Source organism: Amblyomma maculatum, chromosome 2, assembly GCF_055883805.1.
Source record: "Amblyomma maculatum isolate TAMU_Amacu chromosome 2, ASM5588380v1, whole genome shotgun sequence".
Taxonomy (NCBI): domain Eukaryota; kingdom Metazoa; phylum Arthropoda; class Arachnida; order Ixodida; family Ixodidae; genus Amblyomma; species Amblyomma maculatum.
Window position 1 is genome coordinate 112,736,574 of NC_139345.1, and position 26,303 is coordinate 112,762,876.

The following is a 26,303-nucleotide window of genomic DNA, read 5'->3' on the forward strand; positions in this document are numbered from 1 at the left end:
GAATGCGTGGCTTTTTCCCCGTGTGCAGCGACTTGAAAAAAAGAATGTATAGGAAGGCAATCCGGTTACGTACGCTGTTCGCGCACTTAGCGTAATGATTCTGTTTCTCGACACGAAAGCTGATTTTGCTCGCACAGTATTGAAGTTCTAGAATGATTTTTTTTAAGCACTGCTGCAAAGAACGCTCACTCCTACGGTCCTACCCAAAAGCAACTTTAAGGTTGGTTCACATGCAATCGATTATGCGAAGAATTGTCCAGAGTGTTGGATCTGCGTCGCTCTGGCCGCTCGAGCCGCCGCTACAGCTCAAAACCGGTTTTTGCGTCACCGCGGCAGAAATCGCTAGCGTTTTGGTTTGCACGTGAAACACGCTTTACGTACTACGCATAGCAGCATTCGCGCAGTCAAGATTGGGTATACATAGTAATTGCCATGCCGCTTTCCAACCATCGCTAACCCAATACAACCTCAGGTAGATAGGACACTTCCGAGCCATTAATAAATCTGTTCCACTTATCATGGCGTATAATGTTTTGCTGAAATTAAGTGTATGGCTGCTGTGGTCGAGAAAACTTTAACGAATCGCCACTACACGTCGATTCAGATAGGACAGAGAAAGTGGCGCATAAACTAAGTGGGGACGCGAAGCTCTATCGAATAAGAAAGCAAATGCTAAAGAGGGACAAAAGGCGACACGAGCCTGGTAGGTAAGGTAGGCAGTACGACGGCACCACGCCAGATATCTCGATGGGCGCAGTTTTGACTGCCGCCATAACTTCAGTGGAGAAGATGTCACTCGACCTCAGCAGCACCAGACGCTTGAACGCAAAAAAAAAAAAAAAAAAAAAAAAAAAAAGAAAAAAGCAACAACAGCCTACAATCTGGCGACCTGGCGGCCACGGTGCAGCAGCGCGCGTCTTGAGACCGGCACCTCTCGAGACACTCCTGAAGACGCCAAGATTGGCGTCTCCCGGCAACGAAGCGGCTAATCTCTTCCTAAGAAACACGCGCCCGTTGGGGCGCAGCAGACAACAGTCGACGGGCGGCCAAGATTCAAGCACTGGCGGAGACGGAACAAGAAAACAGCGCAAATATATGCGCGTACAGCACGGCAAAGCCCGGAGGAAGGAGGGGGGAGCAGCAGCAGCGCGAAGAGCAGGTCCTCCGGAGATATTTCCGATAGTAGGCAGCACAGCGCCTCGCAGCAGAAGGTACGGGCTCGGCAGGTATAGGAAGAGGACTACAGGCAACAAACGGCAGCGGGATATCGACAGGGGCCCGCCAGCCGGCGCCAGTGCGCACCGGGGCAAGAGAGAGAGAAGGAGCAGCGGGGGAAGAGAAGACGCAAAAACACGCTAGGAACAGGTAAAGGAAGCAATGCAATGACAATAATAACGGCCTGCCTGCCCGCTGCCGCCGCCAAAAAGCGACAAGCAGCAACACCGCACTGCCGAGGAGGGCCGCGCCGCCACAAAGTCTGGTGGTACAGAGAAACCGTGGTGAAGTTGAGAGAGGGGGGTACAAAGGGGAGGGAACATGAAAAACAGCGGGGCTACACCGCAGCAGTGGCACCTGACTCCTCTTCGGCGGCGCCTCGGAGCGCGAGGCAATAGGTTCGCGAGCAGCGGGGGTGCTAAAAAGATGCCGAAGAAGCATAAATAAATAAAGGAAAAGCTCTAGCGCTCCTACTTTCCGCCTGCCCCAGGCCCCCTAGCTGGCTTCCGCGAGAGAGTGACAGCCCGGGCCCCCGCCGCCACACAGTGTGAGTTCCTCCCGAGTAAAGTCCGTTCGGCCCGCAAATCGCGCGGCGCCCTGCCTACACCGACAATCAAAGTCATCATGGCGTTTCCCATCCGAAATGCGGCGCACGGCTGCCGTCGGGAAAACGAAGCCACTAAGCTGACTGGCAAGTTACGAGGAAAGAGCTTTGACACCTCCAGCCTTTGAGCCGCCCGACGCACACGAGGAGGTCCCTAACCAGAGAGGAGGACGGAGGCGACGGCACGCCGAAGCGTCGTCTCCAAGTTCGCTGGCGTCACGAAAGAAGCCTCTAAATGCCAGCGAATGACGTATGCGCGCGGAAGAAGCCGCGAATCGCACGGTTCTCAAGCTGGGAGACCCCGCGACCCAATAGCAGCATCAGTAGCAGCGCCTGACGGCAGAAATTGATTTACTTGTTGCTTTCAAACTCCCTGCCACGCAAAAATATTATGAAGACACGAACGCTATTGAGAGACGGGACGAGTATTCGATTTGAAAGGAGCCTAGAAAGATGTGCATAATGCTACGAAGAAGTCAAGTGCGCGGACCGATCACAGGCTCCGGAAAAAGTTTTCGCGCTAAATTCCACCTGGCAAGCTAGCATCTATCTCTTCACAAATCCCTTCAAAAATAGTTTGGCTATTAACACGTAAACAAACATACAGGCAAACATAATAATGACACAACCATAATTAACAGTTAAGCTTGACAAAAAGGCACTGCACCCCTTGTCGCGCTTTCCAGAAGGACTGACCGAAGACAGTGATGTTCAGATGTGAAGAGCCCCTACCCCGCGCATGTTTCCTCCATCCACAGCTCGCTTTTCCAGCAATCTACCGCAACACGCGTGAGCGGGAAAGTTCGAATATCGCAACAGTCACGGGCATTCCCGCTTTGCGCCGCCGCGCAAGAGAGCTGGTACAGAGTCATTGCGTACGCCTCATGTAACGTGCAAATTGCCGCCTTCTCGTATTCGGTCTCCTCGTTTCAAACATTTTCCCACTCCCCTGCGTTCACAGGGAACAAAAAGAAGGGCCGCGGAGCGAGCGCACAACGAGTGTGTGCGCACGCACTCGCGCGCAGTCGGAACCACGACAGCGATTTCGAAGAAGAAACCACCGTCGTCCCAGACGGTGACGCAAAACGGTCGAAAGCGGCGAGGAGGCCACTCCACAGGTCGCGCGCTACGGGATTTCGAGCTGCGCGAGCAACGGAGATAAATCGCGCACCCGGCGGGGTCGAACGGGGGTTGTTATTACGACGAGCACGGATGGGTGCGCGAAACCGGCACCGCGGCCGGTAAACACGAGCCCGCGGGGTTAATTTATTCTTATTCTCTCGCTCCTTTCAAATATGGCCAGCAGAGCTAATCTACCGTGTAAGCAAAGTTAGCAGCTGAAGCTGTGACGCTACAGTCGACTCCGCCTGAAAGCAGTGCATCGTGGACGATGACAAAGTCGCTTTCTAGCGGCGAAGAACGCTGGAAAGCACGTATACGCGACAGTTGACGCCCGAGGCACCTTTTCCTGTTATTCAACGCGCGCCTCTTATCTGCAACAGCAAGGCTTCGCGACCGTCCTATTTCATGCAGCAGCTAGCCTTGGCGGAAAGACAGACGAGAAAAACAGAGTAAAAAGCCATCGAACGCCCGTGTCGAACTGCACCCGTAAGGTTTGCTCGCGAGCTGTTGCCCCCAATTTCAAATTTGTTTCATTTTCACTCTCAACTTGTTCCGCCGCTCTGGAAAAGTAATTTTTTTCTACGTTTGCCTGCCTCGCGCACGCGTGATTCCAAGCGGTGTAAAACCACAATGCAGGGTGGAGATAGGTATACTAGTACACTTTCATTTTCGAGAAGAGCGAAGTGGTCTCTGAAATTAGACATTCGCGCAACCTCCGGCCAAGAAGCCCGCGAGCCGAAACGTCAGCTTCACGGGGTTGGGCCCCGCCACGAACCAGCGAGCGAAGCACGGAAAGCCTCACTCCCATTGGCGGACAAATTAGTCCTCCATGCAGGGCGTTACGTATGTACCGCCCTCACAGTGCTAAGCGACACCTGCACCCAGCGACACTCTGCGGCAATCTTAAACGATGACCAGACGTGAAAAAAAGGAGAAACAAAAGGAAGCACTAATAAATCTCCCGCGAACACTGCGTACTGAGCATTTTTTTTTCTATTACGCGACGAAACGAGCCGCAGTATAACAGTTATAAACAACTGCATTTTTTCTACTTTTTTTTTGTTCACGCCACGCCCTCAATAACTATGCGTTCACATAACGACTACTATCGCATAATGCGCGCTTCGACGCGCGTAGTAGAACTCTGACTGGAGCCACGCGTACGCACGCCCAACACTGCGTTCCAGGCAACAGTGGCCGATGCCGGGAGAGCCACGAGTGCCAAGCAATTCGTACGCACCTATGAGGAAGCTGGCAGCTGCCCTCCACGAGCGGGCAACGAGAAAAAATAAAAAATAAAATGTGCGGCATTGGCCGAGCCAAGGTGAACGCGGCCCCCGCCAGGCCCAGGGGCAACCACGCTAAACTGGACACGAAAAGGCATTTCGGTCGGAGCTAGCTGCTGCGGCCGAACAGGTGAACCCGGGCGTGTTGCTGGACGTCCCAAGGGCTTGCCGAACACCTGCCTCCTCCCTATGCCCTTCCACGCACGGGCGAGCAATCGCTCCGATCGCTGCCGCGCACCCAGCCTTGAACGTCGTCCAGACTCCATCCTACAGTGCCGCACAAGGCCCGCCGCGCACTCCCGCGCGTCTGCGTGTGTGCTTTCGCGCATACGCATGCATGTCGCCACTAAGAAAAAAAAAAAAAAAAAAAAAAAAGAAACAAGCAAGGCCCGAGCACTAGCTACAATGTAAGCGATGGCATATATGCCAGTCGAGAAGAGGTTGTCTTTCCCTGGGGCCGAGCACCACCAGGAATAATGAATTTAAAGAAAGCCGCATACGTGACGACAGTCGCGACATGCCGCGGCGTAAGATTTACGAGCCGAATGCGCGGCAGCGGTGAAAGCGCGCGCCAAATTTATTCCTTGAATTAGCACCCGGGACGATAACACCCGTGCGCGACAGGCGGCATGGAAAACAGTAGCGCGGTGTAATAAGCTTGCTCTGGGCGGGCGCCGGATAAGCAGGCAGTCGGGCATGCTCTACCAAAACAAGTGCGATATTGCGGCGCCAATGGAAAGGGCTGCATGCAGATTTAGACATTGTTTTGTTGCGCATCAGGGCGTCGAGAAATCTGAGACTACATTTCAGGCTAAACTGGGTAAATGGCATTTAGCCAACTGGGTAAAGGGCATTGAGTCGCGTGTTTTATTATGCATATCCTGAGCTCTTGTACGCTTCCCATCAGCGCAAGGTATATGATGTCAACAGCACAGCGCTTGTCTGTGTGCATCTTTGTCTTCTGTCTGTCGTCCTTTTGCGCTGTGCTCTACCAAATATGAAGCAGAGTAAAAGAAAAGGAAAAACCTTAGGCGTTCGTTTCAATGCCGGAGTTCCTTGACACCGTTTTCTTATTGGTCTCAACGCGTCAACCATCAAATAGTTGACATCGACGATCACATGGTTAAAATGTTGAAGTCCCATGGAAGGCCGCGATGATACTGATGATGCCCCTCATTATTCCCTCATTATTATTTGTTCCTCTGCTACGCAAGCATCATCGCCGGGCGGGGAAGAGGACGCCCATTTCCGATGGAAATAAAAGTTGTGCAACCGACCAACCAATCTCTCCTGCCCATGAACGAACTTATTTCTGTTTGCCAGTAGATGCCCTTATGAGGGAAGCGTGTAGTCAATCGCACACCAGTTAGGCATTGGAATGAAAGCTCGTAGCCCTAGGGGCAATGGATTCCAGAGCGGTGTATGTGGCTGACGCCTGACCATGGGAACAGAGCGCTCGCGGAAGCCACCACGGCGCACTCGTAACTTCCGCGCCACCCCTCAGCTACGCAGGCACCATCGAACGCCAGATCTGTCCCGCCCGCAGCACCACACGGATGGACTGCAACTTTTCTGGGGCAAAGCTGGGCCTCGAGCGGAACCCAAGTGACGGCTGTTGCGTTCATCGACGCCTTTCTAGAAGGAAAAAGCCGGTCCGGAGAGGGGCGACTTCTCGCGGGCGTCAGAGTACGACATTAGCGGGGGGACCAACGCCCTCCAGCGACGAGCCCGCCCTTCGAAGCCCAAAGAACAGGGGTGCTGTTCGCGTGCGTACAAGCTGTGATCCACGTCACGGTAGGCCTATATAACGCACAGCTTAATTCCGTGCAGCGCAGGCCGCAATCTGCAAAGCATAAAAGCGAAGCAATTCAGTCGAAGCGAGTTTTAAGGCTGAATCGCATGCACGCGAAAACTCACGCGAACGCGAACGCGACGGCGGCACGCGTCGCGCGAAGCCTTCGCGCGAACAGAAATGCATGTGTCGCTTGGCTCGTCGCTCGGATCTGCCGAAATAGAAAATTTCGCTCGTTCGCCCGGAAGTGAGCGTACGTCACTGCCGCTCATTTTGCACGCTTTCTTTATTTTGCTGTGTTGCATTGTGATTGTGCACTACCGCGTAAATTTTTCGCTTTGTACGAACAATGGTGGATAGCCAAGGATTCAAAGAACGTCTAATCGCAACCGAAACAACAATAGAAACAAGGGGTCACGTGACTATTTGTGCAGATTACAGTGCAAGTTCACACACATTCGATACGGTTTACTGTAAACACATCTTACTTTGGCATGTTGTCGCAAAATAACGTTAATTCATGCAATCGTTATGACTGTTGTTGGATTTGGCAATAGTTTTGCGGTGTACTAAGCCACTATGCCAGCCAAATGCCAGCCACACAACCTTTCGCTCGGTTCGCGCTGTCGCGTGCATGCGTCTTCCCCAGTAGGCGACGGAGCGAACCATGATCGCTTACGCCGCGCCGCCTTGTCGCTTCGCTCACTTTTTCGCTCACATGCGTTTCCCGCTTTAAACGGAGCGGGCGACCTACCACTGCACTGACGTGGATGCCCTTCTCCCATCGACGTCGTGACGGCTTCCTTCCTTGAAAGCTTCTTTGAAAACGTTAAAAAAAAAAATAAGAATGAGAAAGGAATTGGTAACTATAGGACATGCTACAAGGCGTGTTTGTTACACCGCTGAACCCTAAACGAAAACAGTTTTTAGTATTTGATTTAACCGTGTCAAGCTAGCCAGACGCATCAAAATTCTTGAGCTCAAGTTCGGCTTGGCGGTTAGCTTTTTTTGTTTAGGAAACAAAGTTTTGACAGTGAACTACTTTCTGTCACGGAGATGTTTCGTGTGTGGCGGTTACTGCAGGCTTTACCTATATCCCACTATTTTACCGCACTTTCTTATTCGACACGATATATCGGTCTACAGCCAGATTCTACGCAAAATAAAGCGAAAAATTACCTTAAATGGAGACAAACCGAAGACCTCTGACGCGGCAAGTACCTAGCTGCTGCTTCACCACTCAGCTGCACCCGACGATAATAAAAGCGGGAGGCCGATTTCCTTGAGAAACCACGCAGGTGACCGACTTTGCATTGGCGCTAAAGAAATGCCTTTCTCGGGAGACCACACTTTTGGGCAGCGCTGCACGCAATAGGGGTGTGTATGCAAGGCACAGGATCCAGCAGCAGGGCCTCGCCCATGCACGAAGGACAGCTCGCGCCCCGTCTTGGCCGCAGTCGAGGCTTTAATTCTTGCACGGTGCCCAGCGCCAGTTCACGCTGCTTTCGCTCCACTTTGCTCCCAATCTCAGCCACCGCACGTCCATATAGACGTCAGGCTGCGCGTCAGACCAGCAATATAGCGCCCCGTTCTTGTCGCTCCGGCTCGGTGTGCGCGCAGAACGACAACCGTGAAAAGCCGATGCGCGCGCAAGAGGGCGTGGCGATTCCAGCGGACAACGGAGCAACTCCGACGGGCCGGCCGCAATATGAAGGAAGACAGAACGCAGGGTTCCAACAGCCGCGGAAGGTTTCTTTTGTGTGTGTGTGTGTGTGTGTGTGTGTGTGTGTGTGTGTGTGTGTGTGTGTGTGTGTGTGTGTGTGTGTGTGTGTGTGTGTGTGTGTGTGTGTGTGTGTGTGTGTGTGTGTGTGTGTGTGTGTGTGTGTGTGTGTGTGTGTGTGTAAATCCAGTCGGAAAGAGCTGGAAATGAAGAATTCGCGCTCTAAACAAATATTTAACGCTCACCGTGATTGGACTCGTCAACCATTTTTACGGTTGGGCAACTTGAAGCAAAAATCGAGACGTAGTGAGTCTGCGAATTTCAGCAATTCCAGCAGCAGAAAGAAAAAAAGAAAAAAAAAGCACGCAGGCTACGTAAGTAAACACGTATCGTTACTGAAAAAGCAAGTACCACGTAAGTAGAACCGCTTTTCAGCCCCAGTCGACGCTAATTTTGTTCGCCGAAAAAAATTAAAGAAAAAAAGCCAGACTACGATATTCAAAGAAACAAGCCGAATTCGCTCAAACAGCAGTTTACACCCCGGAATAGTGTCGGCTAGCGTGCCTGCTAGCGTGCCGGTTTTTGCTTGGAAGGGGGGCTCTTTTCTCTCTCTTCTAGCCGTTAGTATCTCGGAAAGGTGCGAGAATTTTCCACGAAAAAAAAAAAAAAAAAGAAAAAGAAAGCGCGCAATCTGGCGCAACGGTTTCTCCCGCTAAGCAATTCCCAGATCAGAAAGCTCTTCCCCGGCACCTCAAGCGCACCATCGAGCTCGAATGCGCGCGCAGATCTAAGACAAGCTGCGCGCGCTTTATAGAAAGACGCGGGTCTGCCGCGAAGGCTAGAAAGACGAACCGGCCGCCGCGTAGGCAAGGGGGCGGTTCTGGGGCTGTCTTCGCGAAACGTCTCACTGGCTCCGACGTCGCATGCATGCAACCAACCGCGCCGCGCGCACTTATGATTACGAAATTCATTCCCAGGAATGTTTCCCGCGGACGTGTGTCGTCAGAACGGCAAGCGCATTCGGTGCGTGCGCCGGCTGCGGAAAAAGAGAAGGGATGGACGAACGAGGAGGAGGCTCCGAGCACCTAGAAACTGCAGAGAGAAGACGAGGAAAGCATCGTTCGCAGAGCGGAGGGCGCCGTGATTATTTCACCGGATGGCTCTCGGGCTAGGCCACGGCTGGCGCTTGATTGAACGACCTGATCGATCGACAGATGGCGTCTTCGGAACACGGAATCTCGATGGTACCGTGAGAACAAGAGCCGGATCGAGGGGAAGCAAGCGCGCTGTCAGGGTTATGCGAGCGGGAATGGCGGCAGGCTGAGTGATCTAGACGCTGCCACGAGACGCATATGCGGCCGATGAGTCGCCCGGCGAAGATTCATTAAATGCTCACGTAGTCTTTACATGCAGTTACGAAACCGTCTCCTCCCGCGCTTCTTCGTCGTCCATCTCCCAACGGTTGAAGGCAGCGAGTCGCCCGCCTGTCCCATTTGGCGCCAAGGTGGTCAGTGAGTAGCTGGAAGAGTATATTCTCGGCTTTCGGCCGCTCAAATGCATTCGTTCGGAATGGAGGTCCCTCAACACCAGCCTGGAAGAGATCCCAGTGACGGTATTAGTAGAGCCGGCTTAAAAAGTACAGTTAGTTACTTTGAAATGCTACAAGCGTGAAAGGTTTATCTTCTCTCGAAGGTCACTCTATAGTTAAATGCCGCCCTACGAGAGGAAAACCTTGAACGAATAGAATGTTGACATTCGCTATAAAGGTTTCGCCTTCCAGGTAAATCAAGTCATCGACCGTAAGACTGAAGTTGCGAACATTGTTTATTAAAGACGGACAGTTTTTCAAGATTAAATTAAATGTCTTCTGAATGCAACCCGCTCCCCGTTCTTCAGTGTCTCTTCCGCATGCCATCCGTGCACGAAGGAGTGCTTTCCTTCCGTGACCAGCTCGTGGTACGTATTGTGCGCCCTCCCATGACGTTGTCGGCCGGCCGCTGTCAACCCATGCACGCTGCAGGCAGCAGCGTCCACCACACGAGAGGCTCAGGTCACGCGAGAGGACAGACAGGGAAGACAGGCCCATGCATACTGCATTCCACGGTACAATATTTAGTTTTTCTGCCGTTCGACGAGACGGGCCTAACCCGCCATACACCCGTCGCGGTGCGTCGCCACAGGTATACACACGCACGCGTCTGTACATCATAGCATATTCACATCGACGTCGCGCGCGCAAGGTGGTCGGCGAAGAAGTTCCGCCTCGGCGGCTGATCACTGTGACCCAGATCAGCTCTCTCCCACGACTGACCGGCCCACGACGGCACAAGGCCTGGCTGTTGCCGCGCAGGGGTGAGAGTAGAGACATCCCTCGCACCGTCGCCGCCGCCACGGGGAACGTGCACACGGTGTTGGCTAACGTTATACACAGGCGTCCTGGCGTTGGCAGCGGCCGCCCCACAGAGACGAAGGCTTCCTGAGCGGCCCACCGCCGAGGCGGCGCTGCTGCGACTAGCGACTGTTCTTAGGTCGATTTCGATGCGCACGCCACCCACCCAGCCGTGTACGGGAACAATGCGAGTGCAAAAGGATGAGCGATGCGATCATGACACATTACCCTGGTACAAGGTCAACCCCTCCCTCCCCATAGAGGCACTCGCCCTGGCTAGCATATCCATCCGACACTTGAAAAGCAAAAACACGTATAGAAAAAGGGTCGAAGGTTACTGACACGCCTCCCTTCCTGTTAATGAGGTGACCGCTCCTTTTAATAAGCGAGAACAAACAAGAAACATCCTCTCAAGACAATGCTACATTCGCGTACTCGATGAGGAACCGGGATACGTCAGAAGCATTCCCTGGCGGAGAGGTCGTCATATCACAGCGCGTCCTCGCGAGATGCGTCTGCACGTAGAGCCATTAGCGAGTCATTAGGGCGCTTGCAGCGCCGAGACGTGAGGTGAAAACTATTACGGGACCCTGCGCTTTCCTGTAAAGTTAAGTCAAGCGAGGTTATGCACAGTTGCGATGTACCTACAGCACTAAAGGAGACAGCGGTCTGCTGGGCGAATGCTGTTACGCGTTGTGCGCTGGTTATGAATGGGCTTGTTAGTATTTAGGCTTTACTGCAAGAATCCGCGGCGTAATCTCATATAATTTTAATATTAAGAAAGCAGCGTAACGCTCGAACTGATTTTTAATTAATCAATATATACACATAGGCCATTCCAAATCATCCACAAACAATAGGTGTTAAACCGTCCTTAGAGCCTTTTTTTGTCCTTGACATAAAGGCGCAATGACTGAGACCATTTCAATCACTAACCTCCAAAGGAAAAGCAGACCGTGACCATGAAACACCGGGAGAGATCTGGCGCTCGATGCATCGGCGCCCTCTAGCGGAGAAGCACACAAACAGCGTGGACAGCTTTGTAAACAAAATTCAGCCTCCGAAATCCCAAAGAACGCGGATAGGCCATCGATAAGGATAATCGATGAGCGCAGAACAAACAAACAAACACGTTGGAGGACATACGCGTATTTACGCCATCGGTTTCTTTGTCCCAAAATGAATACAAATTACTGAACCCGGTGCGGCGATCGCTGACGTGGTAGTAATCCATTCCCCATTCGCATGTTCCTATACTTCTCGTTTTAGGCGGTTTAAATTAGCTATACGCGCTCTGTTCGAAAGCCATGCTTTGATATTCTACGGACTGTCAATTGGCCTTAACGACACGCAGAATATTTGTGAGCGACAACGCTGGCGACGAACTGAACAATAACTGAAGGAATATAAAAAAAAAAAAAAATGGCCACGGACGTGAGAGCCATAAGCAAAAAAAAAATAATAATATAGAAGAGGAGGCCGAGTCAAGACGCTCACGACGTTGCTGAGATACGGCAGTCGTTAGTATTGACGCTGGCATTCTGGCGAACGTTTCCCAAGGCCCATGGAATACCACATTTGTGCGGCTTGAGCTCTATGCAAAACGCGGCTACCTGGTGCCAGAGCCGTATATTCCGGCTCTGCCTGGTACGAGAGATACCTGCACCTCTATGACATCCCTGAAGCCGACGCTCTGAAAGGCCTGCCCACACGAGTAGACACGTGCACCACTAGCAAAGCACTGCGACATCGTCCGCTATCAAACGACGCTGTCGCAGCCCAGCCCACTGCAGGGGCGCGCGACCGCCGTCAAGAGGATGATCATCGCTCGCCCTGAAGCTCCGCGAGAGGGAGAGAGAAAGCCAGAACGGCCAAAGAACAAGCCGCACAGGTTTGAAAGCATGTTTGAAAGGCATGCCCTGTCCCCCCATCGGGCCAAGACCTGCGCGGAAGGACCGGTAGGGGGTGAAGGGGGGCACCCTAGGGCGCGAGGAAGCCGCGCCGGTGCGACACCGTCACCTCCCTCCGGCCAGCAGGGCATGATATCTACGGCCGCTGTCCAACGCCGTGACGTGACCCAGCATGGGGGCCCCACGGTAGAGATTGAGGGGGAGAAAATCAGTGTGTACACCGGCAGCCCGGGGATGGGGGAAGAAAACATGTTGCGCTGCAGGATTCTGCTCACTCCTCCCCTGCGGCTGTCCCCTCCGAAAGTCCGGAGGAGGTCCACGGCCAGGGGACATCGCACGCAACACGTCCAAAAACGAGGAAACCAACCAAGGCGGCCTCCCACGCGCCGAAAGGTCGACCGGCGGCCGGATGGAGGAAGCACGCGCGTTTAGTGGAGACGGCGAGAGAGAAGGCAAAATAGACGAGGATAGGAAAGACAGTGCCCACGAGCCGAATGACCGATTTCACCGCAGAAGCCCTGCCCTTTGCGCCGACTCTTGCGACAGGCACGCACAAAAGACACCCGCATCATGTGGCGAAAACAAACGCACGCAGAGAGAAGGCACAAGGTGTAGCCACCACACGGTGACCAGACGCACAGGGGGTGCGAGGAGGAAGCGCCCTCCTTCCCTTCCCGCCAGAACTCACGCCTGTGCCTTTGGCCCCCCTGTACTTTCCTCCAAAAGAGGAGGAGTCTGCATTAGGAATGCTCGACGAGACAGAAAGGAAAGCACAACGTGACCGCACAAGCGTCGGTGCCCGGACAGCGGCAAAAGATGCGCCGCCGAGAATGCCAAATGCAAGCTCAACCTCAAGAGGAGGGAGAGGGGGGAGCGTCCGAAGCTGAGCAAAAGAACGAAAACACAGGTGAAGACGGACACCAGAGGTCCACAGGGAGTGAGAGAGAGAGGAGTTAGGGCGCGATAGTATCGGCGTTTCAAGGCCATTCCTATGCGTCTCCAGGGCTGCCTCACACGCCCGTGCACAGGAAAGAAAACAAGAAACGACAAAATTATTGGGAGTCCACAATGGAGTTTTACTCTGGGATCGCTCGTGGGCCCACCCCAAGCTGACGGCCTGCTGTACTGAAACGTAAATAAGAACAAAAAGGGAGAGAGGGGGGGGGGGGGGGGGGATTGTAGTAAATTGGTCAGCTTTTCCAGTTCATCGCTGTCGGGCTACCATCACTCTCACTAGAAAACTACGCTTCCGCTGGCCCCACTCTCCCTGCCTTGTTCCACCGTGCTCCTCTACTTCTATTCCTTCCACTGCGATCGTAAAGCTCCGCATAATGAAGAATAGGCAGGAAGACGAGCGCCCACGAAAGTATTCGTCCTCGTAAAGCCGAACTGCGAACACATCGGACAGCCACCCGAACACAGCTCGGCGATCGCGAAACGGCAATAGCTCTGTTTTTACACGAGAAGCGCTCTCCAACACAAGTACAAAAAAGCTGGAGAGGGGGAAACAAGGCACGTGACGTCCCCGTGCTACCAGTTTTGTTGCAAGCCGAGAGTGAAACAGGCGGCTCCTCTGAATGCAGGTGCGACGGACGGGGAAAAAAATAATAAGGCCGCGTTGCTAGCACTCAGAGCATCGCCTCAGGGGGCAATCTTGACGCCAGCGACGGTCTAATTTGAGGACGTACTGCGCATAACTAATCGAGCGCGCTTCCCCGTGTCGCCCTCCTTCCACGCGCCGTTCGCAGAAAAGCGCGGCGCTCATCGCGCACGCAGATTCCGCGGGAAAATGAAAAAAATATATGCGCCGATCACCGCGCGATTAAGTGACCGCGAACGCTTCAAGTCATCCGCTTCTTAACGGCGTTTTTCTTCTTTTTTTTTCTTCTTTTTTCTTCTTCTTTTTTTTCCCCGTGCAAGGACGATGGATAGTTGCTTACGAAATACATGCATGACACCTAACGGAGCCTTGTCGGGGAGCGCACACGACTGGAGGCAAAAGACTGCTAGTGCGCAGAACAGGCCCACAAATAAACGAACCTTAATTCCTTTATTAAAGTGCAACTGCGGTGGAGTGGTTACCGATGTCACAACGCAAGGTTAGCCACTGCCTGTAGTAAGGGACTGCTTCTGCGGGGACTGCTAGTCGTTTCTTTCTTCTCATGCTGTTTTGGCAGACAGTCATGCTTCCCCTAAAGATCACCGCGGGGCATTGCGCGCTATAGGGTAATGGCGGGCCGCGAGTGCGCATGCGCAGAACCCGAGCGTACCTCGGCACACATTCGTCGTTACCGCTGCATGGTGTCACGCGTTCACGGCAAACGAAAGGCCAACAAAGCTCGTGCTATGTCTCATGATGCCCGTGCCACCAAATTTAAGCGATAAAACGCCCCATATTTTCTGATTGCTTCCGGATTTACCGAGCTGTTGGGCTTGGCGAGTTCGCCTCGTTTGGTTGCCATGGGGACCAATGGGGGACCAGGCGTCGGAAAGCGCGGAAGGTTGAAATAACGTTTCCCGGCTCAGCCTGGATTGGTTAAGATTGGCCGATTTCGTCTTGTCTGAAGAAAACAGTTTATATATAACCGGTATTTTTGAGATAGTTTTGTACAATGACAGCAGTTTCTGTTTAATAAAATAGCGTTGTTGGCTTTTATATATTTAAATGTTTTTCACGGTTTACCGTCTGAGCGCTGCAATCGACGAACGCAAGCCCCGCTCCGCTGCGTCGGGAAAACCCCTATTCTAAAACTCGCCGGTCGGCTCGAACGTTGTGCCGCGGCACGCTATTTTCTTGGGGGCCCCAAGCCTTGGGTTCCCATATTCTAAAACTATGGACGGTGACTTTGACGTAATCTCCAACTACTCTATTTGTTAGTGGGACCGAAAACTACTAGAAAAGAAACAAAGCCGCCAGTACGAGTACGATAGCTGCTGTGAGCAGCACAGTGGGCAAAAGTGAAAACTGAAACAGGTTCCCTTCGGGAAACAAAAACAAAACGACACAGTTACAAGCACAAAGTGCTTTGAATCAGATATCGCGAGAACGCAGCAGTATACCGCAACTGCAGGATTCGCCAACCAAGAATGTCCTCCGTCGGTGCGCCCTAATCCGGTCGGCGGCAAGGATTAACCCTTAATCCCATCCTGGCTGCGTATCGCGCTCTTCTCCACTGAACCATCCAGCCTCCTTTGTGCGCGCTGCGGCCCCTGCGCTTTCACGCACCAAGTCGATCCAACGCATCCGCCCGATTTTGCGCATGATTGCACTCTGAAGCAGAGCATTCCAGAGGTTATAGGAAACAAACCTCACAGCACAGAGAAGAGGCGCGCTTTAAGCAGGAGGAATGCCATACCCCAACTGCACATGGCGTGAGCGTCCGTCCCGTTTAGTGTTCTGCGAAAAGACACGAGGATGAAGAGTTCAGACGTGCACACGCTGCGGTGGCTTCCATGTCCGTTAAAAGTTACTTCAGCATCAGGAGTGGCGAAACAGGGCACGCTGCGAAATCTGCGCAGAGCGTCCGCTTTTGTTACCACTGTACCGGACTGTCAACGATAGAGGTGAACCATTTCAAAAGGGCATCATCACCAGGGTTAAAACACACGTGGCTCGCGCGCAACTTCGCAGAGACCATGATGGTAAACCGCGCGTAGCTACACCGCAGAATGCGACAGGGGGCGATAAAATGGTTATAAAAACGGGCTATGTTCAAGCTGTGCTCCCGATTCACCAACATGAGGATCGCTGCTCTGAAGTCAGTGCAAGATATCGAATTGCCCTCAGCGCTCATGACGCTGCGACCGATCGGGTTTTGGGCGGCGCAGTGACGCTATCGTACCTGCCAAGGAGAGCATCTGAAAGCAAGGCGAGTGGGGGAAACGAGGAGGAGGAAAGAAAAGCATGACAATCCCCTCCGAGCCACACAGTATCGGCACTCGGCTGCGAGGGAAACGCAAAACAGACGTTTCGGCCCAATGCGCTCTCGCGATCGACGCGTTCGATAACCAGCAAAGTAACAAGAAAGTCCGGCCGACCGAGAACGCCATCTTGAACGGCAAGAGGCAGAAAAAAAAAAAAAGAGCAGCGCAAGAGCTCGAGCACTAAGCCGCGCGCACCGGCTTACCTTCCCCGCGCTGCTAAAAGCGAGCAAGCGCAGAATGCAAGGAAGGTACGCATTCCCCCGCTTCACCCATCTCCCTCGGTTCCAAAGAGCACACACGGCCAGGAGAGAGGCGCGTCGTCCAGCCCCAAGGAGTCCACCGCCGCTGATGCATTTTCCGCGATAAGGGTGGACGTCCAAAACACCATGCGGCCACTTTGGCCGCCGCCGCCGCTCCGATCAGCATCAGGCCCGCTGAAGGAGAGACTCGCGGAGAGGGCGCGAGTCTGCAGAAGCGCTGCGGCTGCGATAAATTTGCCCCTCTCTGCATTAGTAGAGCCGATAGCAGCGTCGCCGTAATGCAGTTGTGCTAGCGTCACTCGCTAATATGCGTGTATGCCCGCACCGATGTAACAGCGAGCAATGGAGATTCTTGCTCTTGTGACGGTCGTGCAGCGCCGAGAATGCATCACCTGGTATCAGTGGTATGCTACGAAAGAGAGGCAGAAAGTGACAGGGGGCGCGGTGACATGCTGGTTAAAGTACTTTTCAGGTTTCTCGTTACAAGTACAGGAGAGCTACCGTGCTGCGTGCTGACTGGCTTGACCAGTGAGGGAAGCGACGAGGACGTGTAGGAATGCTCCCCCCTACAACTCTCCAGGGAAAATTACTTCGAGCGTCTACGCGCGCATCGTCTTCCGCCGAAGAATGAAATATGACGGTGGCGAATGGATCTGTTTGCTTGCCTGTTTCAAAAACTCAACTTTGGGTATAATCAGTGCGGCGTGGTTTCAAATCTCCTCCACCCACAAGTTACGCGGGCAAGCATGCAATGCAAGTGCGTCCATCCATGCATGGTTGCGGACTGACGTATGCCCCCTACACAAGCAACTGCGCCGTGAACGATTGCAGGGAGTACGTCCCATCTGTTCCCGACTATGGAAAATCTTCCACAAGCTTTCGAGACGTCCTCATCATCTTTGTAATAAAACTCTGACCAGTAATGATAGACCAGCTGACTGACCTCTAACTCCTCAGCGCGCTAAATGATCGCAAATAGAAAACAAAGCACTTGACGCTGCCGGTCGGCGCAGGCTTCGTAAAACGTCTTTCTTCGGCAGTTTCGCTTTGACAGACCTCTAGTAGCTCGAGTATAAAGCGATCAGACAGCCGGCGACGACTGATGACAACGGGCGATAAAATAACCACCTAAGAGTCGCATCGACACCACGCAGCACCACGCCCTAAATCAATGGGCAAACAGATACATTGACAGCTACAGCGGAAACGGAGCCCAAATTGCCACTCCGCGTCGAAGATACACACAAGCTCACGACGGCGCCACGAACAATGCAAACTGTTCTCGACATGTCTATGCTTATTATGATGAGAGAGAGAGAGAGAGTAACGGATAGAATCATGGTACACGGACGTCGTGCCTCTGGGAATGGCCTTGTCGTTGTACGGTGGTTTGTGGGCGAACTTGTGCGCCTTTTCGCCGAACATCGACTTTACCCTTGTACGGTATAGACTCACCTCTGGGCTTCACTTCTTTTGTGCCCTCCAGCGTTCGCTGGAACCGTGCCACGTCGGCCGTCCGAACAATGAACGTTGCAGACATCGACACTATCGACACCGGGCGTACTTGCGGAAAGAAAGGCCACGAAATGCAACGAGAACGGACAAGACAGAAACACCTCATTCTGGGCGCCCGTTATATACGCGTCCGAAAGCAAGTAATGCAGTCTTAGATATGCCAATAAGCGAACGTAAGAATACTGTGACCTGCCACCTGAGCGCAGGTACGAGGGGCAGAAACGGTCCACGCTGCAACGCCGTGAAACGGATATTCGCGCACCAACACAAACTGGACAAAGTGAGCTTTCGCAGCGCTCTTTAGAGAATGTGTCCTCGAGGATTGACATTTATCCGAAGCGTTATTGTGCACGACCTTCCCGCCGCGATTAACAGCACCACGAATCTCGCAAAAACGTTTTGGTTTTCTTTTCCCTTCTTTTATTATGCGCCCGAAACTTAGGGAGCCTTCTTATCGGTCATTGCGGAGATCTGTAAACGCCGCTGATAATGAGGCCAGAGGCTAATCCTAGCGACGGCGATATCAGCACAGAGCATGCCGCCAAAGGGACACCGCCGGCGTCATCTTATCGCCCGGTGTAAACCAAGGGACGCACAAGGGCGGGAGAATGCTCCTCCAAAGCGGAGCACTCGGCCGGCGCCTGTTCTTACAGCAGCTAACGATATATTCATAAACATGCGGAGCAGACTGATGTCAGCACTCGCGCCAGCAACGTTACTATTTTATCACGCCGCACACGCAGCCTAAAGATGCTGCCAGTTAATTCTCATCCACTGTGAAACTAACACCGTGTCGATCCTGTCTGCTGTCTCCCTGTCTTGTGTACATCCGCTGAATACCGATTCAAACTGAACACTTAGTCCACAGTCGAAGATCCGCTTCTAGCAAGTTCCATGTTTTGCTATTCTTTCATCGAAACTGAGTTACCGTTTAGCGCATGTCAGCGATGCGTCCCCTTTCGTACATCAACTTTGGCCCTGTGCCGTGGTTGTCGCAAGCTAACTGCACCCATACAAATGGGACTGCGAAGAATGCCGCTACATGCACATTAGACGCCAGCGAAAACGGTGGCGAAGAGGCCGCTTTCGCCCGCTGTAATGCGTAGACGCCCGTGCGGGTGGGGGACGAACCGCGGAATCTCATCCCTGACCTCAATACGAGCCGAGCAGCTTCAAGCTCGTATGTATACACGCTGCTGATATTCTTCGGAAGGCGCAGACGCCAGATGATGCCGTTTCCCGGGCTGCACGAAATACAGAAAGCACTCGTCGCGACGGCTCTTTGGACACGATGTTGACGCCACTTGCGACGAGGCCGCCGGTTCGAGTCCCGACCGCGGAGGTCGTACTTTTAAGGAGGCGAGCTGGAAAAACGCCCGTGCTGTGCGACATCAGTGCACATGATAAAGATCTACGGTTGGTCAAAACTATTCCGGAGCCCTCCACTAGGGGCGTCCACCGATAAGTGAAACAGTTAATTTCACTGCGTCCGTCCTGGCTCTTTCTTTTCTCGTTAAATTCGCGAAACGAATGAGAACTGAGGCGACCGTTACGTGTCGCTCGTTTTGATCACTTCGACTCGATAACGTGCACTAAACTGGCATTGATGATCACCTCGAGAACACTCCAGGGTCTCAACATGAACAACCTAAACGCCTATACCACGTTTTCAGCGGCCTCCATACGAATGGCAAGCACGTAAGCAGCGCGCCTGTGTGTTTTCTTCGCGTATAGTGTGCCACTTGGCAACAGTGCTACGTGTCGGGAGAAACGGAGCAGGCAAAGCGATCAGAAGAAAACAGTGAGGCAGTATACAAAAACAGGACAGGACCGCACATGCGGAAGTGGGGCACGACTCTGGAACCAAGCCCACTAATATGGTCGCCGCCATCGCGGCGGTCTGCTCCGCGTTGCGCGGTTTTCGTGGCGGTTACCCGACGGGAAGTTCGACCGAGAAGGAAGACTTACCCACGCCGTTTTAAGTGGTTTTATATGAAAGGTTGCTTTATTCCAACAGCTTCTTGTCCTAGCGAATGCCTCATCGCCTTGGAACGAATTAACTTGGGTAGAATATGAAACTAAGCAAGTTGGTTTTGTTTAAAGTGATCTAAACAGGCGCGTGGGAAGGAAGGGAGGAAATGAAGCGGCACATGAAAGTTCAGCTGATTTTGTCGTCGCTAACAATCGAGGTACGAAAAATCTTCCTTCCGATGCTCAATTTCTCGCTATAACGAAGCGAAAGCAACAACGAAACATTTCAAAATTCCGATGAGATCGGGTGTGCCGAATGCGCGCGCGCACGCGCACACACACACACACACACACACACACACACACACACACACACACACACACACACACACACACACACACACACACACACACACAAACGAGTTTCCGCGAATAACATAAAACACTATCCCGTGTATAGCGAATTCGTTATAACGAGTGTGTGCCGCTCTCGATACCCGCTCAACCTTGTTCGCAGCAGCGCTAAATTTTCTTCTCCCCGTACGCATTCAGCATCTACTCTATAACTACGGCAGACAAGAAAGCATGGTGATCTCTTTACCACGTGGCCAGGTAGAGGTGCGCTCTTTCTGTTTTCCTTCCTCAAAAAAAGTTTCCTCAGCAGGGCGACACTTCGAGCTGCCGCTCAGAGATTTCGCGAGGTGACGCCGTCACCGTAGGCCGCCGCGCGCGCGCATTCTTGTGACCGTGCCAATGCCGACACCCAACACGCATGTCCTCGTCATCCATCAACAGCACGTGACGCCCGTTCCACGCATTACTAGCCAGCTCCGCAACTCGATCTAGAAGAGTACATAAGAAACCCCTCCCCCCCACTGAGCGACGCGTCTGTGTGAGCGCAGAGAGACCACCATATATATTTCTATCCGTGACACGGTCAGGCAGCATACAACAGGTAGTGTAATACAACGACGTGACGCAGAGGAGTCCGCTAGTTCCGTCAGCACTCAAAACGAAAACAGCGCAGGCCAGCGGGAGGCGCCCACGCGTTAACGACTGGCACGATTCTCCAGCAGTTGAATTTGATTCGCATGCATTAAACGTTCTCTTTACAAGGCGAACATTCGCCACACAGTGTCCGGAACCACAAGGGAGTAGGTACCAATTCGGCGGAACGCAGCGGCTTTTACCCGCGGCAAACGACGCTAGGCCTACTGCAGAAACCGGCGTAGAAACGAGCTCAAACAGCACGGCCTTTCCTCTGGCCGTCCATTCCTTTTCATCCTCGGTCCAGCCACTATGCCAATTGACTGTCGCAAAATAGAAAAGGAGGCGGTAGGGTACGGGAGGCGTTTGCTTTATTTATTTTTATTTTTTTCCACGGTCGCAACGTTTACGAGAGAATCCGTCCTCCGCTCGCTACTTCCTCTTGCCCCAAGAAACAAATACCGCGACTGGATGGCGCGCGGCCGCGGTGCGCGCTCGGTCCTCGAAGCAATCCCCTTTTACGAGCGATGCGACCCGGAACGACGTGATCGTAAACGGGCTTCGGAAGGAACAGCGACCCCAGTTAGGCCTAACCGTCAGCTGAAGGCAGCGGAGCCGGCTGTGCCACTTCACCGAAGGCAAAAGCGAGGCGGTGCGGCCCACTTTAGAGGGGGGCCCTCCCTGTGCTGCGCTCGCTCCCTCTATGTTCGTGCCGGAGCAACATCACCAACAGGTGTGCGGAACTGATCGGCGAGGCTATCGGCGCTCGAACCCGGGTTCCTTCAACTGTGTGGCGAGGGACGCCAGAAACAACGAACCCCACTGCGGTATAGCAGCGGGAAGAGCGAGAGAAACGAGGTGGCGTACACCCGAACGAAGCGACTCACCGAGCAAGAAGCCAGGAACCGGCGCGAACAACTAAACGAAGCACACGAGATGGTTGTTTCCTTTTCTCCGAAGTTCTAGTTATTCCAAGTTGCTTCGACGACAATTTCTCTCCTTCCACTCGGTTTCCTCGCGAACAGGAGTCTCGAGGTGGAGGAAATGCGACAGCACGTACGCGCACAGAACCCGACGAGAAGCACAGGTTGCGAGGCCGATGAAGCAGCACGTCCCCTCGAAGAGAAGTCTGCGTCGTCCCTCACATGGCGCCGTCGCTCGGGGCCGTGACAGCGGCGGCGAGAAACACACACGCCGCGGCACACAGCAGAAGCACGCACACGGCGGCTGAGGCACGCGCACGCGGGTGCAACAACACACGGTGCCCGCGGGAGGAAGCCAGGTAACAACACCGGCGAGCCAGCCAGCCGACCAACTATGGTCGCGACAGCGAGCGGCAAGAAGGGGGCTGGCTCCGCGACTTTGGGCAGCCCGGCAAGTGGTTTTCGCGTCCAAGGTAGCGAGATTCCTACGCAGCCAGCCAGGTAGGCAGGAGGCGGGCGGCCGGGGCGCGCAGAGAGGAGGGGGGCATGCCGGGACTAAGCGGGCGAGAGAGGAGGGAAGGGCGAGAGAGAGAGGGTAGGGGCGACTCTCGAAGTGGGGACCCCGAGAGGCCCCGAGCAGTCCTCTCAAGAAGAAGGAGCGCAAGAACGCCGAGCAGCACGTGAAAGAAAAGCACGCGGCGAACAATATCAAAGAAGAGAGAAGCGCACAGGTAAGGAGAGAAGGGCGCTCCGAACAGAACACCCCCCTCCTCAGAGAAACAGATAGGCGTACCAAGGCGAAGAAGGCAGCGTGGAAAGAAGAGAAGCAACTTGCACCGCCGGGAGGCAGAGAACCGAACACCTTGCGCAGCGCGGGACGTTTCGGCGGTGGGGGCTTCCCCTTCTCCGACGAGAGAGCCTCCTCCTCGTCCTCGGCTAGACGCCGCTGCCCGGTCAGCGGTTCCGCGGCTGCGGCGCTCGGCGTGCTTTCTTCACTATTTTTTAATGCGAATATTGCGCCCCTTCGCACCACAGGTCTCTTCCTCTCACTCGCTCTTCTCGCGCGCGCACAGGTTACGCGACCGAAGTTGCCAGACGAAGAGCGCGCGCGCGCGCTGTACTCAACGGCAGCCACAGCGACGAACCTTCCTGCTCCGAACACAATCGGAGACGGGCAGTGCAGGGCTCGCTCTTCCGTGTGCCACAGCCGACGTCTCCGAGGGTCACTCGGGTTCACGAGCGAATAACGCGCCAACGTTTTCCTCCTCTTCGTTTTTTTAACGTATCTTTCAACGCTGTGACCACGCGCGAAGGCGTCAAATCGCACAAACTCCAAAGCAAAGTAGTGACTGCGTTTCTGTTGAAGCCTACATAATCAGGGATTCGGGATCGATACAGAATTTCGCAGTTTATAGAAGGTTTGGTTTGGTTTGGTCTGTGAGGTTTAACATCCCAAAGCAACTCAGGCTATGAGACTCGCCGTAGTGGAGGACTCCGGAAATTTCGACCACCTGGGGTTCCTAAACGTGCACTGACATCGCACAGCACACGGGCGCCTTGCTCCGGGAGTCGATCCTGCGTCCTTGGGAACAGTAGTCGAGCGCCGTAACCACTGCGCCACCCCGGCGGGGTGTATGTAGAAAGTTCCAAGAAATCAGTCAACCGTTAGTCTAATGAGCAGAAATTAACTTTCTACAAACGCGCACAACAACCGCAGATCTCTATACAGGAATCATGCATTACGACGCACCGAGCGAACGGCAAGGTAGTTTACAGCTCCACTACGTGAACCCACTATTTTGAACGCTTCTGAAAGTTGCAGCAAGCAACAGTCTTAAGAAACACCAATGGTTAAATGATTTTATCTTTCTCGCGAAGAATGAATGCACTGTGACGCCTCCGCAATAACTTTGCTTAAAAAAGTTTTGAAACATGCACCGAAACCTCAGTCGACGGTTATATTACACCCTCAACCAAACTTTGCGACATTAAAACGATGCGATCGCAGCCAGGCGTCGAACTTGTATCGGTCACCACCGCGACCGCCCTTGCAAGCGTTTACCAAGTTCCGCGCACTGGTCGTCATCCATGAGGAGGAGTGACAGAGGTGAAAGGAAACACGCGGCGGAGCCGGAAGAGAGCGCGGCTCGAGAAAACGGCGTTTCGTTAGCTACCCCGCCCACGAATGCATGACCGCTCCTAAAATAGGCGGCTCGTGCAACGGGACAAAGCGAGGCGACCGGGCCCAGCAAACCGACCCAGTCTGGTTTTCGCCCGCAAGATGCGAAACAAGAAAGCCACTCGGACTGCCCGCCTTTTTCGGCACAGAGAGCCCCGCGACGCAGTAGTTGCAAACGCCGACGGTTCCCTCATCTAGCCATCGCGTCATCAGTCACCGGGAAGAGGTACCAGATTCTTGTGGAGACGCCCCAGGAAGTAAAGAAGGAGGTTGTGCGCACTATTATCATGCTTGACAAAGAAGAAAGCTTGCGTACTCAAAAAAAAAAAAGAAAGAAAAAAGCCCGCGCATGGGGGGGGGGGGGGGGGGGGGCGCAGTTACATAACCCACCCCGAATGGCTTTAACCATACCTGAGCATTTGATGGTTACATGTCATTTCAATAGCAGGAATCTGACGACCTCACGCACTCCATGCAGGCAATTTTTATCGTCGGACCTTCTGCCATTGTAGTAACTGTTCACTGGCGTGCGCTGAGTACGACGCGCATCTCGAGAACATGCATGGGGTGCTTCTAGGACCGAAGTCGGTACCTCTAGCTGTGTTCGCGGCTTGAACCATCTTGAACAGCAGTGCATTCACTGCTGTCGTTTCTGCATAAGCGGAGCTTGTGAAGTTGTGACTGACCCCTCCCCCCCCCCCCCCCTTTTTTTTTATCTGCCGGCACCTGCATGACGGTCGGCGGATATGCACACCACATATTTAGGCAGCATCTAACCACGAACACCTCAGGTCGTGGTTAGATGCTGCCTAGAACACCGCTGCGGATTATCCGGGCAAACCGCCGAATCCGATAGTATGAACTCAAAAGGAGAATCAACAGTAACTGATTCGACGTTCGAACTTATACGACGATTGAACAAAGGAGCTAGTTTCGAACTAGGCGAAAGTTCGAATTAAGCGGGTTCGCATAGTAACGATCTCATAGTGTCATCCCACATAAACATCGGCCGCTTTTCGCGTGCAAGACTGCCATTTACAGAAGGGCTTAAAAAGGGGCGTCTACGGTCATGCGCATGCAGTTCATACCGAACGGTGCTCAGCCAGCCAGCGCCGGCGTAGCCCTCAAACGGGATGCAAAGTGCCGCCATCGAGGTCGTCAAAGTGTGAAATATGTATGAACCAGCACCCGTGGCGCCTCGGCGGTGCGTGAAGCGGGCCTTTGATGCCTCCGATAGCCGAGGTACATGCGCACGCTTTGGAAGCCGCGAATACATTTATGGGGACTAGCAATTGGAAGCGCCCAGAGGGCGTGTGCTGCATTTGACCAAAGTGCTTGCTATATATGTTTACGCCCCGTCGGTGTTGCTGCTGCTGGGCTTTGAATTCGTGATATTCGCACAGACCCGTGTTCAGGTAAGCCCATTACATGTGTCGGGTGCGCGACTCGAGTAGTATAGATCACCGTGGTATAGATTACACGCGTCCCGTGCGTATGCCCGTAGTTGTCACAAGGGAGTCTGAAAGAGCGTCGCATTTGCCCAAGCGGTTACGGCATCCATGCATTAAATCGCCGAGTCCATCGCAGTCGCACACAAAATGGCACTTTTCTCATTGGCTCCACCACACTGACAGCCGTGCAACTTCCGTGTTCGTCGATGATTACTGTGAAGGCGGCCAAAGTGCCCGAGACTGAACTAAAAATCAATTTGTGCAAACGTCTCCGTAGAATTCGACACCGGATCACCTGCGCGCGTGATACCTTGGTCTACCACAATAACCGTAGGGTGCAGCCAGCTCTTGAAGTTGAACATAAAGCTGCTATGCTATAGCTGGATGCTATAGACCCTATTCACTGTCAGGTTTAGCAGGTGGCAGTTGTGGCAACCCTGTATTTTGGAGACGCCATATTGTTGGGCTGTTCGAAACTAAAAGCACACAAAAAAAATGTTTCCGACGCGTCGGCACCGGTCTCCCGGCATCCGCCTTGCTGCGCGCCGTTCATTTGTCGGACACTTGGGACGCCGTTTGCTACGCCGTCCAACCAGAGCTCGGATTTCACATACGCCGTGTCATGATTCGCCATAGGCCCTCTTTCTCTCTTTCTTTCCCTTTCTCCGATGCTACGTTGTGCGGGCCATGGTTGCCAGTAAAGGTGCAATGACGTCACGTGAATAAGCGCTATAGCTATAGCCCATCGAAAGTGAGCTCCCGCTTCCAGTCTGTTATACGATGACAAGACTGTTATCGATGCACTGATTGTATTTCGCCGAAGTGGGACCTGTCCTGGCGGTATACAAACCTCGCTCTAGCTCTTCACAGCGTTGACAGTAAATTCTCAGGTTATCAGCCCGCCGAGGAGGGGGGGGGGGGGGGGGGGCGCAGTGGTTACGGTGCTCGTCTACTGTTCTCAAGGACGCGGGATCGAATCCCGGCCTCGGCGGCAGCTTTTCGATGGAGGCGAAAAGCAAGGCGCCCGTGTGCTGTGCGATGTCAGTGCACGTTAA

At 53.5% G+C, this 26,303-nt stretch overlaps 1 protein-coding gene across 2 annotated transcripts in view; it reads right to left on the bottom strand.

Annotated features, from left to right (window-relative positions):
• Positions 1-26,303, bottom strand: part of Egfr (epidermal growth factor receptor) — a 213,004-nt gene that overhangs the window by 52,763 nt on the left and 133,938 nt on the right. The window contains exon 1 of one of the 2 annotated variants that reach the window (XM_084595087.1): positions 21,583-21,908. The exons of the other annotated variant lie outside the window; for it this stretch is intronic. The gene's annotated coding sequence lies outside the window, so the exon portion shown is untranslated. Of the gene's footprint in view, positions 1-21,582; positions 21,909-26,303 lie in introns of those variants that run through there. 2 annotated transcript variants of the gene reach the window in all.